Here is a 12,186-nt window from a genome sequence, read left to right as displayed (position 1 = left end):
GCTGAAGGGTTAAGGTGGCTGTGACAATTTCTTAAACTAAGACATCAATGAAGTTTGCTAAATTGATTGACTCTTCCTTATACGAAAAGTTCTCTGTAGTATGTGATACTGTTTGTTAAGCATTTCACCCACAGTAAAACTTCTTTCAGAATTGGAGTCGATCCTCTCAAAACCTGCTACTGCTTTATCAGTAGTTTATGTAATATTCTAAATCCTTTCTTATAATTTTAGCAATGTTCAGAGCATCTTCACCAGGAATAATTTCTCAGGAAACTACTCTCTTTGCTTGCTCATTTATAAGATATAACTCCTCATCTGTTCAAGTTTTATCATGAGATTGCAGCAATTCAGTCCCATTTTCAGGCTTCACTGCTAATTCTAGTTCTCTTGCTATCTCCACCATACCTGCAGTTACTTCTGCCATTGAACTCTTGAACCCCTCAAAGTCATCCATCAGGGTTGAAGTCAACTTCTTTCAAACTCCTGTTCATTTTATTATTTTGACCTCCTCCCATGAATCCTGCATGTTCTCAATGGCATCTAGAATGATAAATCTTTTTCAAAAGGTTTCAATTGACTTTGCCTGGATCCATCAGAGAAGTTGCTATCAGTGACAGCTATAGCCTTGTGACATGTATTTCTTAAATAATAAGACTTGAAAGCCAAAAATATTCCTTGATCCATGGGCTACAAAGTGGATATGATGTTAGTAGACATGAAAACAACAGTAATCTTCTTGTATGTCTCCATCAGAGCTCTGAGGTGACCAGGTGCTCTGTCAATGAACAGTAACATTTTGAAAGGAATCTTTTTATCTGAGCAGTAGGTCTTAACAGTGGGCTTAAAATAGTCAGTAAAACGTGCTATAAACAGATGTGCTGTCATCCAGGCTTTGTTGTTCTATTGATAGAGCACAGGCAGAGTAGATTTAGCATAATTCTGAAGGGCTCTAGAAGTTTTGGAATGGTAAATGAGCATTGGCTTCAACTTTAAGTCACCAACTGCATTAACCTTTAACAAGAGAGTCAGCTTGTCATTTGAAGCTTTGAAGCCAGGCTTTGACTTTTTCTCCCTAGCTATGAAAGTCTTAGATGGCATCTTTTTCCAATAGAAAACTGTTTTATCTATGTTGTGACTTTGTTGTTTAGGGTAGCTACAGTTATCAGTGATCTTAGTTAGATGTAGTAGATAACTTGCTGCAGCTTCTACATTGGCATTTTTAAATTCTCCTTGTACTTTTATGTTATGGAGATGGCTTATTTTCTTAAACCTCATGAACCAACCTCTGCTAGCTTTAAACTTTTCTTCTGCAGCTTCCTCACCTCTCTCAGCCTTCATAGACTTGAAGAGAGTTGGGGCCTTACTCTCAATTAGGCTTTGACTTAAGGGAATGCTGTGTCTAGGTTGATCTTCTATCCAGACCACTAAAACTGTCTCCATATCAGCAATAAGGCTGTTTTACTTTATAGTCATGTGTTCACTAGAGTAGCACTTTTAATCTCCTTCAAAAACTTTTCCTTTGCATTCACAACTTGGATAACTGAGGCCTAGCTTTCAGCCTGTCTTGGCTGTCGACGTGCCTTCCTAAAACTTAGTCATTTCTAGCTTTTCATGTCAAGTGAACAACGTGCAACTCTTCCTTTCACTTGAACACTTATAGGTCCTTGTAGGGTTTAATTGGCCCTAATTTTCAGTATTACTGTGTCTCAGGCAATAAGGAGGTCTGAGAAGGGAAAGAGATGGGGGGAATGGCTGGTTGGTAGAGCAGTAAGAATATAATATTTATTGATTAAGTTGGCTGTCTTATATGGGTGTGGTTCATGGTATCCCAAAATAATGGCAGTAGTTACATCAAAGATCACTGATACTTTGACTGTAACAGATATAATTATAATGAAAAGGTCTACAATATTAAAATTTCTAAAAAGTGATGCAGAGAAAGCACATGCTGTTGGAAAAATGGCCCTCAGGGTTGCCACAAACCTTCAATTTGTTTAAAAAAAAAAAAAATATATATATATATATATATATACAATATTTGCAAAGCTCAATAAAGTGATGTAGAATGAAGTAAGGCATGCCTTATATCTCATACTGTGTCTGGGTTCCCTGATGTACGTCCTCCATGGCAGAAACTGTTGCACGCATACGTGTACCTTCTGTTCCCAGCACAGTTGCTGATAACCAGGAGGTAGTCAGTAAACATTTGCTGAGTGGACAGCTTAATGAAGGCATGGGTGGATGAATGCTTAGTTGGGTTTAATAAACTAGTGAAGATTCAAACTGTGATATAAGATGCCCAGTAATATATTTTCTAATTAATACTAGGAATCTTTTAAATACTTTGGGATTTTTTTGTTTTTATTATGGTAAAATATGCAGTTCACTGGCATTAAGTAGATTCACATTGTGCCACCATCACCACCATCCATCTCCAGAACTCTTCATCTTGCAAAATGAAGCTGTATGTATTAAATTCTAACCCCATTTCTCTTCTCCTGAATCTCTAGCAACCACCATTGTACTTTCTGACTCTAAGAATTTGACTAATTGACGTACTTCATATAAGTGGTATCATACTATATTTGTCCTTTTTGTGACTGGCTTATTTCACTTAGTATGATGTCTTCAGCATTCATCCATGTTGTAGTATGTGTCAGAAATTCCTTCCCCTTTAAGGCTGAATAATATGCCATTGTATATATTTACCACATTTTGTTTGCATTTGTTCATCAGTGGGCACTTGGGTTGTTTCCACCTTTTTGCTCTTGTGAATAGTGCTGCTATGAACATAGGTGTACAAATATCTCTTTGACATCCTGCTTTAAATTGTTTTTGGTATAAACCCAGAAGTAGAATTGTTAGATCATATGATAATGCTGTGTTTAATTTTTTGGCGTGAACCCAACATACTATGCTTTATATTTTTAAGCTCAGAATTGGCTATATTAGCTGCAAAAATTGTAAGTATTTTTTCCCTGCCCTTACCCCTGCATATAATCTTAAATTCAGCCACAATTGAGGAAATACTAGTAACTTTTCTTCACCTGTTTTAGTGCTTCATAAAAATTGAGACAGATTGCAAAAGGTAGCTTTTGAAAACTGAGACCAGTTGTAGCCATCTTGGTAGGTGACATTATTGTGTATCATCTTTCAAAGTGAAAGGGTTGCTGTTAGTACTGTACTGGGATAAGAAGTAAAAACTGGGACTGTCTTGGGGTTCCCTGCTTATTCGGGTATGTTTTATCTTTTTTCCCAAAAAAAACTAGGGAACGTTTTATTTTTAAGACAAAACAAATAGCATTAATATACATCCAAATGCCAGTTTCAAATGTTAACTGTGTTTTATAAGAAAGAAAATTGCACTCAGGTGTCCTCTAAAAACTGGAACCATTGTAGAATGACCACTGGTTGGGGTGACATGGGTACAACACGTACTTGCCTAAGAAGTCATTCTGTGCTGTGTATGCATGGGAATGCAATGCAAGAATGAAGCAATGCAGGCAAAATGCCATGTGGTCAAAGTTCTAAGAAACTTTTCTCCACTTTAATGTGTTCTTGTTTTGCTTTAGAGACTTAAAGTAATTGGCAAGTCATCTTACAAAGAACTTTAATACTAAAGAAAACTTCAAGGTCACTACTAAAGTTATACAGAGAGATCAGGGCGAGAAAAATAGTTTGTGTTCTCAAAAGCCAGATTTCACACAATGGAAGGCACTAATTCTAGTTACAAGTGCTTGCATTAGAAAAGAAGACACTGACCTTAATAGAGGCTGGTCATCTTCATGACATGCAGGAACTCTTGCTTATTGACTTTTCCATCTCGATCAGTAGTAGCATCAGTCATTTCCTGCAGCTCCTCATCAGTTAGGTTCTCACCTAACTCCTTGCCCATGTGGTTCAGGTTTTTGAACGGTATCTTCCCAGTTTCATCATCATCAAGGAGCTTCAGAGCTTTCAGGATTTCTTCTTTGATATCTTTCTCAGACATTTTCTGAGTCATCATAATAAAAAAGTCACTAAAATTCATTTTTCCTGTCCCTTCCTTATCAATTTCTCTTATCTTGATTTCTTATCTCCTGTGTTCAAAGCCCCCAAGGCCCTCACTGCCACATTAAGTTCCTTAACATGCATTGTCCTAGTTCTATCAGCATGGAAGAGCTCAAAAGCTTCCAGAATTTCCTGTGTCTGCTCTTCAGTAAGCTCATGCTTAGGACTCATCTTTTTTGCAGGGCACTTGATACCATGTTAGCCTTCTAAAAGTTGGAGGCCATAACTGAGGACTCTGCTGCCTATTGTTACAGCAAGTGTCTTGTCTTTTGTAGGAAGCAGAGTGCTGGATCTTGTAGGATTTAGGGAGCCACATTGTTTCCATAAACCTATGTTAATATAGTTTCATCCAACTTGTGTATTCCACATTGTTGCATTTTGAATCCATGCAATGTCCAGCAGGAGTGTGGGCCCCAGGACATTTCATTCTAGTTTAGTTTAGAAATTCGTATGTTTACTGTTTTATAAAATGGTCATTGAAAATAGCATGATCATAGAAGTGCTGCATACGTAATATTCACCATTGCTGTTACCATTAAAAGCAGATGCAGTGTAACAGAATTTAGTACCAAAATAGGTACCTGGAGCAGCAGTTCTCTAAACTTTTGGTCTTAGGGTTCCCTTGACACTCTTAAATTATTGCATCCCAAAGAGCTTTTGATTACAGTAGCATATTTTATGAAAATAACTGTTTTCCAAAACAAAAATTTAGTAGAATGGCATTGTTTTATACATTTGCAAATTTCTTTAATGTCTGGCTTAAGAGAAGCCAGCTGGATTCTCTCACCTGCGTCTGCATTCAATCTTTTGCACTATTGCATGTTCCTCAACTTTTGGAAAACTCCATTGCACGTTGGTGAGAGGAGGACAGTGGAAAGGGTAAATAATGCCTTGGTATCATTGTGAAAATGGTTTTGACCTTGTGGACCCCAGGAAAGGTCTTGGAGACTCAGACCACATTTTGAAAACTGCTGACCAAGAGTTGTTCTGGGAGTCTGAATGGGATCTCTTTCTTCCTTTGTAGGTTCTTGCCCAGGCTGTGTGAGCAGAAGCCCGCTGTTCTTCCCTGCTCAGGTAAGCCTGCTAGCAAGGCTGGGGCAACAAACTCATCCTCGCTCCAGAAAGTCATTTTGATTTTTAAATTGAATTTATGCAGCCTATTAATTTTTTTGAAGATTATTTCTTTTGGCTGATAGATTGAATGTTTTAATATTTTCACTCCTCCACAGCAAATATGCATGAGCATTGCCTTTAAGAAAGCCCATTTTAACTTGGAATTGTCTAATTTGGGGGCGTCAGAAGGAGCCACTAACAAGTTCCTGTGAATGTCCCTTAAGGTGTTTAAAAGAGTATGCTGGCTGGGCTCTGTGGCTTGCACCTGTAATCTTAGCTATTTAGGGGGTCAAGGCAGGAGGATCAGTTGAGCCCAGGAGTTTGAGACCAGCCTGGGCAACATAGTGAGACTCCATCTCCTTAAAAGAAAAAAAAAATATATATATATATACACACACACACACACAGTCTCTCTCTCTCTCTCTCTCTCTCTCTCTCTCTCTCTCTCTCTCTCTCTCTCTCTCTCTCTTCTCTCTCTCTCTCTCTCTCTCTCTCTCTCTCTCTCTCTCTCTCTCTCTCTCTCTCTCACACACACACACACACACACACAGACACACATATTGGTTTGTACATATCTACATGAAGTGTCTGTTAGATGAGAGGGATGAGACATGAGTGTATTGGTGATAAAGGGCTGCCCAAAGGCTACTCCTCGTATAGGACATGCCCTGGATACACTGAGAGAGGCTGTTGTGAGAAAGGTGATGGAGGGACCAGGTAGGACGAGAGGACTGTCACCTAAACCCTTCCTCAGCCACAGAATAAAGGCAGAGCTGCTTTTTCACTTGTGTGTGTTTGCAAATATTACATTTTCTGTAACAGTAGAAAAGAAGATGGGTCTGTGGAGGAGCCCTGTCAGAAGTAACTACTCCCAGCACATTTTCCATAGGGCCTTGAATTGTCAAGCATGGATTCCCATCTTTCTCTTTCAGTCTCTGTCTATACAATGTGTGCACACACACATGCACACACATCCACGATTTTCAAGTTACATACATCCTGACCTTTGATCTATAAGGACTTCACTGTGTCTTTCCTAAGACTAGAGCTTTTTGCTTAGGTGACAATAGTTCAGTTATCAAGTTTGGATCATTTAATATTGATTCATTACTTAAACCCGATCTATTATTTGTATTCCAAGTTTGTCATTTGACCCCAAGTGTCCTTTAGAGTGTCATTCCCCCTCCATACAGGAGTCGGTCTAGGGCCCTGCATTTAGCTACTATGTGTCCTGATCATCTTTATTTCCACAGCCTTTGTCTTTTATGTATGTTGGTGCATTTCAAAGTCTGTGGCCAGGGAGGTTGCCTTTAAAAAGCAAGCGTTTGATTTGAGGATAAACATTTCAATGGTGGCAAAATACCACTGGAGCGGGGAGTGGATATCCATCACGTTTCCTTATTGCAAATCATAAAGACATAAGTACACATATGTTGATTGGTGACATTGTGTGAAGGTCCTTGCTGGAGAGAGAAGAGGGAATTCGAGGAAACAGTAGTGGAGAAAGACTGCCTGAAAAGACTGTGCTCCCTCTTAATGTGCATCTAAACACTTGGCTGAAGTGCTAATGAAAACAGTGGAGCCTGAGTGAATTCTGATGTGGAAATAAAACTAGAGGGGGATAATTAACATCTTCAGCATAGGAAACAGGAGGTGCTACCTAGGTTTGTTTTAAGGAATGACTCTTACTTGGTATAGTTGTCCTGTTGCCTCCCAGTTTTTTGGTTTCCTTTGAAGAATGAGTTTCTTCTGTTACTAGCCTGCTTGCTAGCCAGCTGAGGGCTATCTCATGCCACCTGGACACAGCCAATGACCCTCTTTCTGGTCTTTACTGTGCTTTTGAGTACTGTGGGCAAATAGCTGCTGCCTCAACTTAACACCTGGATTTTCCATAGTCACATTTGTACAGAGGCACACCTAAGAGGACATGATCTCCAGATTAGTTTCCTTATGAGTGATTTTGATGAGTGAAGTTATGAGAATATTATGGTATATGCTACAGTGTAAACTTTTGTGATAATATGCTCACAATTTTAGACATACTACATTTTGTCAAAAATTGTATTCTTTAGTTTTTAAATTTGTAAGTATATTTAGTTCAGACAACACAGAAATGTATAAACTAGAACATAAATTCCTCCTGTAGTCACATCCCTCAAAGGCAATCTCTGTTGACACACTTCTTTTAAATTTACATGTATACTTTTTAAAAAATGAGATAATTTAGTATGTACTATTTTAACCACAGATATGTTGCTTTATTTTCACTTACCAATATATTTCACTTATTTGCTTTATTTTCACTTACCAATATATTGTAGGCATCTTTTCCTTGTCAACATTTAGGTAGTTTCTACTTGCTCTTTTTAATATCATGTGGATTGACATTGTGCAGATATACTATAATTTATTTAATCTCTTGTTGAAGGACATGTAGGTGCTTGTCAGTGTAAATGTCTATATTTACACTTACACAATCACTTCCTTAAGTTGAATTCCTAGGAATGGAATTCCTGGATGAAAGAGTATGCCCAATTAGAATTTTGATGGATGTTGCTAGATTGCCCTTCAGAAAGATTGTATTGCAAAGTCACTCTATCAGTGACTTATGAGTAAGTAAGCCCAGAGACTTTGCCAATACTGAGCAATCTCAGTGTTTTAATTTTGTGATTTTCATACTTCATTGTTTTTATGCTATTCCAAAAAATTACTACTGAGGTTAGGCATCTTTACAAGTTTGTTAGTCACTTGTATTTCTTTTGCTCACTTATCTTTTGGATGATTTTATGTACTGATTTTTCTTTATTTGTGATATGACTTCTTTGTCACATGTAACAAGTATTTTTGCCAATTCTTTGTTTGACTTCGTTATCTTTTGCAATAGAGTAGTTTTGATTTCTATTAATATTTTACCAAATATGTCAGTGTTTCTCTAAGTTTAGCTTTTTTTTTTTTTTTTTTTTTTTTTAAGGTGGTTTCTGGCCTGATTCTCTTGTTAAGAAAATTTCCCCACTTCATGATTACGAAAATTATATTTCATATTTTAGTTCTACATTTGCATATGATGCTTTTTTCCCTTTAATTTTGCATGTGGTATGAAGTCACAGTATATATTTTTTCCCATCTGTTAGCCCAGGTATTCTCTTATTTTTTAATATAATTTTGTTTATATTTTTACTGTTTCAGTTGCTTATGATGTGCATCCGTATGAAATCTTTAAAGCACAGAGTGGACTATAAAGCTGTGCTTCCTTGACTAAGCTGCTCTGTACCAGTAGTCTTTTTCCCAAGTCCATGTTAACATGGGTTACAATTGCACTCCAATTAAAGGGGAAATAGGAAGTCCATACAACATATTTGTTGATTAAAAAGCATGAGTGAAGTTCAGTTTCTTTGGCTCTTTTATTTTCACTTTCGTGATAGCCTTTATTCTCCTATAAATTTATGTATAATGAGTACATTGTTTAAAGTGTACAAATTTTGTAATGGCGTTAGAACCGAGGAGATGATATACTGATTTAATTGCTGACTTGTTGAATAATCCTTTATAGATGATTTTACCTTTCAGTGCCCTCATTTTCCCATTGGTGCAGTTAGGACCTACTCATTTAACCATTTTAAAGGCTTAGAAACTTGTTTATCAGAGGATTAAGAGGCTTGTTCTGTGGAAGAAATTGAATTACTATCATTAGGAGTGACTAAGAAAAATTGGGCTGAGCTCCAAATTCTTGTCCTTACAAAGATGAATAGAATTTTCCAAGATAACTGATACTATAGTGTTATAGTTATCTATATGTCAACTCTCGGATTTCTAGTAAGAATTTTTAATTCCTTAGGTGTTTTCTTATCAGAAAGTTGCTGTTTGATGCCTGGAATATCTTGTTCCTCTTCTCTGCTTTAGCATTATCTTCAACCATCTACCTTTTTGGAATCAAAATAAATACTGGCCGGATTGTGCTAAGCTTTCCTTCAGTCCTGTTCCTTTCCCTTTAATGGTCAATTTCATAAGGCCAGTAGAGTTCTGGGACTCTAATGGACCTTTTAGAGAGGCCATAATTTTATCTTCATCTTTTTTTAAAACGTTTTCAAACTCAATTTCTCGTTGTCTTGCCCAAGTTTCCAAAGAAACATCACAGTTGGTGGGTCTTTACAGAGGGAACAACAGTGGGTTGGATGTCTTTTGCCTGCTTACAGCGGATGTGTGCCGTTTTTTGCTGGGAACAGGATGTTGAGAATAAGCCTATGTTTGTTCCTTTGCTCAGTGTTTGGCCATTGGGACGTGCATTCACCTATATGTAAAACGTTTGGATGATCTCACATACCTGAAAGGCCATTTCTTGCTGCTTATACTCATGGAATCTCAGGGTGGGTTAACACAAACACTTTCCAGATTATGTTTCAAAACATTTCATTGCATACTGCACTATTAGCTGGACGTAGAAAGATGTAGCCACCTCAAGCAGATGGTCCTAAAATCTTAAAACCTGAGGGGAAGGAGACCATGGGCTCTTCTGTTCCATGCATGTTTGACAGTGATTTAGTTCAGTAAATATTTATTGGATAATTTCTGTAAGTGGAGCAGAAATTTCTGTTAGGTGTTTTGGGGGAGGATTATGAAAAGGCAGCTCTTCCCCTTCAAGAGCTAATAATGGAGTGGAGGAGAAACAAATATACACAAATAGCTCTGTTAAAACGTTCATTGCTATAATCATGGAATACTAGGGGAATGCTAGTCAACTGAACTGACCACGGATCTGTGTGTCTTCCAGGGTGCCTGGCATGTTGGAGGCACAGGTTTGAATGGAAACATGAATACGTTTAGACGTGTAAATTTTGGCGTACTTCATTCAGAGTCAAAAAGATGTGTAGAAAGTGATGATGTGGTAGATTTGGGTATGACTTCATAGGGTATGAGGATTTGACAAGGTCATCAAGGGCCTGAGGCAGCCTGAGTAGAAATCCAGCTCATGGACCACCCTCTGTGTGCTTGGGACAGCCCTACTGTTCCTTAGCCTTCTTCTCCCAAGGCCTGGAGCCCTCTTTCTGTTTTCTGTAGCACCTAAACCCATTACATGAACAGAGTAGGATTTGGTCTTTAATTTGATAGGTCTATGAAAGTGGAAGAACACAAACTGTTTTTCCTCTGTTCTTACAGCACAACAGTCAACACAGAAGACTTTTGTGATCTGACAGTGTGTGGGAGTTTCCCCCCACACACCAAGCAAGCAATCAGTTCTGCAGCAGAAACCAGCTGGGTGTCCTCTAATTCAATTTTGACACCATCTACCTTGGGATCCAGTCAGGCCCCACAGGTTGAGGGCTCAGTCCCTAAGACTGTCCCCCTCCCCCAAACCCCCACTTCAAATGCCAATCCCAAGATCTAGGTTGTTTTCCCTGTGCTTCTGATCAACTGGCTATAAATTATTCCTACAGCCCCCTCCTTGGGCTTGATTAATTGGCTAGAGTGGCTCACAAAACTCAGGGAAACATGTTTACTGGTTTATTACAAAGGATATAGATGAAGAGATTCATAGCGCAAGGTATGTGGGAAGGGGCACAGAGCTTCCATGCCACCCTCCGGGAACCTCCACATGCTCAGCTATCTGGAAACTTCCTGAACTGTCCTTTTGGGTTTTTATGGGGGCTTCATTACATAGGCATGGCTGATTAAATCACTGGCCATTGGTGATTAGCTTAACCTTCAGCCCTTCTTCCCTCCCCAGAGTTTGGGGATGGGCTGAAAGTCTTAATCCTGTAATCAGGCCTTGGTCTTTTCTGGTGACCAGCCCCCATCCTGAGGCTACCTAGGGGCTGCCTGCCAGCCATTATTCAACTCATTAGCATACAAAAAGGTATCACTGGAGATTTTTAAGGATATTAGGAGTTGTTATACCAGGAAATAGGGTTGAAGACCAAATAAATATATATTTTAGAGTATCATAGTTCAGTACTTTGGTTTCTCGTGGACTGAGTCATGCTAAAAAGAAACTGCTTTATATTGGGAATTTCTTTTCTTCATTGGCAAGGAAAGATATACTAAATAACTGGTAATTCCTTTCTTTCCCTTCTCTTTTTCCAATTTCTGTTCTTACCATAGGTTCTGGCTAGCTGAATAAATGACGGTGTGCCTTATCTCTGTTATATTACAAATAAGTTTTCCCAAAATGTAACCCTGATCAACTTGATCACAGAAAGAGGTGCTTTGTGATTGAATGTGGCAAGTATCTGTACTTGCTCTTATTAGAAATATATTTGTAGGCCGGGCAAGGTGGCTCACGCCTGTAATCCTGGCACTCTAGAAGGCTGACGCGGGCGGATTGCTCGAGGTCAGGAGTTCGAAACCAGCCTGAGCAAGAGCGAGACCCTGTCTCTACTATAAATAGAAAGAAATTAATTGGCCAGCTAATATATAGAGAAAAAATTAGCTGGGCATGGTGGTGCATGCCTGTAGTCCCAGCTACTCGGGAGGCTGAGGCAGGAGGATTGCTTGAGCCCAGAAGGTTGAGGTTGCTGTGAGGTAGGCTGACGCCACGGCACTCACTCTAGCCTGGGCAACAAAGTGAGACTGTCTCAAAAAGAAATATATTTGTAGGCTATTTCCTCTTCTAATTATTTATTACAGCCTTATTTTCTTTTTTATTGTGTGTCAGGTAATATTTTTATCCTTTACCTAGCTCCTTAAATCTTTCAATAGCACTTTACAGTAGGTGTTATTATCTCCATTAAAAAAGTAAGGACACTGCCCATCAATTCATGAGTGGATTAACAAAATGTGCCATATGTATATCATGGAGTACTACTCTGCCACAAAAGGGATGAATCAACATCTTTTGCAACCATTGGTATGGAACTGGAGACCATTATCCTAAGTGAAGTATCTCAGGAATGAAAACACAGATACCACATTACTTGCTATTAAATTGGAACTAACTGATGAGCACATATGTGCACAGAGGGAAGTAAAACTCGGTGGAAATCAAGCTGGGGCGGGATGGGAGGAGGAGCGAAGGGGCAAAAACCTACC

At 38.6% G+C, this 12,186-nt stretch overlaps 1 protein-coding gene and 1 pseudogene across 3 annotated transcripts in view; one reads left to right on the top strand and one right to left on the bottom strand.

Annotated features, from left to right (window-relative positions):
• Positions 1-12,186, top strand: part of SIPA1L2 (signal induced proliferation associated 1 like 2) — a 210,985-nt gene that overhangs the window by 46,360 nt on the left and 152,439 nt on the right. For all 3 annotated transcript variants that reach the window (XM_075995464.1, XM_075995463.1, XM_075995462.1), the window contains exon 2: positions 5,075-5,124. The gene's annotated coding sequence lies outside the window, so the exon portion shown is untranslated. The remainder of the gene's footprint in view (positions 1-5,074; positions 5,125-12,186) is intronic.
• Positions 3,764-4,274, bottom strand: LOC105856459 (centrin-2-like; annotated as a pseudogene).

Source organism: Microcebus murinus, chromosome 19 (genome assembly GCF_040939455.1).
Source record: "Microcebus murinus isolate Inina chromosome 19, M.murinus_Inina_mat1.0, whole genome shotgun sequence".
Taxonomy (NCBI): Eukaryota; Metazoa; Chordata; class Mammalia; order Primates; family Cheirogaleidae; genus Microcebus; species Microcebus murinus.
Note: the sequence above shows the minus strand (reverse complement) of the source record. Positions and strands in the feature narration are given on the sequence as shown.